The sequence below is a fragment of the Orycteropus afer genome, unplaced genomic scaffold (assembly GCF_000298275.1).
Source record: "Orycteropus afer afer isolate SDZICR_OR568_19922 unplaced genomic scaffold, OryAfe1.0 scaffold00034, whole genome shotgun sequence".
NCBI lineage: Eukaryota > Metazoa > Chordata > Mammalia > Tubulidentata > Orycteropodidae > Orycteropus > Orycteropus afer.
Genome location: NW_006921621.1, coordinates 15,606,249 through 15,607,521, shown reverse-complemented (window position 1 = coordinate 15,607,521; position 1,273 = coordinate 15,606,249).

Sequence of the window (1,273 nt, the reverse complement as noted above, 5' to 3'; positions counted from 1 at the left end):
TTGAGAACTAAGGTGCGCCTGACACAAGCCATGGTATTTTCAATAGCCTCATATGCATGTGAGAGCTGGACAATGAATAAGGAAGACCGAAGAAGAATTGATGCTTTTGAGCTGTGGTGTTGGCAAAGAATGCTGAAAGTACCAGGGACTGCTAAAAGATTTAACAAATCTATCCTGGAGGAAGCACATCTGGAATGCTTCTTGGAAGTGAGAATGGCCAGACTTCATCTCACCTACTTTGGTCATGTTGTCGGAAGGGACCACTCCCTGGAGAAGGATGTCATGCTTGTAAGGTGGAGGGTCAACGAAAGAGGAGAAGGCCTTCAACAAGATGGATTGGTACAGTAGCTGCGGCAATGGACTCAAGTATAGCAAGGGTTACGGAGCTGGTGTGGGACCAAGCGGTGTTTCATTCTGCTGTGTATAGGGTCGCTACAAGTTGGAGATGACTCGACAGCACCTAACAACAACGGACATACCACATTAAGATCACCAAAGAGTCAAGGAATAAGGACCTTCCTCCAGAGGCAACAGAAAGAAAGCCTTCCCCTAGAGCCAGTGCCCTGACTGCAGACATGTAGACTCCTAAACTGTGAGAGAATAAACTTATGTTTGCAAAAACCAAAAAATAAATAAATATGATCTCAGGGCAATAGTTTCAGGGGTTCACCCAGTCTCCACAGCTCCAGAAATTCTGGACTCTATGAAGGAGTCCTCCTCTTGATGAACCAGTAGGTTGGGGTCTTCCTGAGCATCTCATTGTGCCAAGCACCCTACAGTTGCTGGGGAAGTAGAAGGGAAATGCAGTGGTTTATTTGCCAAATTCTTGCCCCTTACCAAAAACCAAACTCCCTGCCACTGAGTCGATTCCCACTCATAGCGACCCTCATTGGGTTTCCGAGGCAGTAAATCTTTACAGAAGTAGATTGCCTGGTCTTCCTTCCAAGGAGTGGCTGGTGGGTTTTAATCACCAACTTTCTGGTTAGCAGTCAAATGCCTTAGGCACTACACCACCAGAGCTTCTTCCCTGCCCCTTAGGAAGCTGAAAATCCAAAGACATAAGCAGTAGAGCAATAACGGGACTACAACTACATGTTGTTGTTTTTGTTATGTGCCATCGAGTCGGACCCAACTCAAAGCAACCCCTCCTTGGGTTTCCGAGGCAGTATCACTATGGAAATAGACTGCCCCATCTTCCTTCCAGGGAGTGGCTGGTGAATTTGAACCACCAGCCTTCTGGTTAGCAGTCAAGTGCCTTAGGCACTACACTACC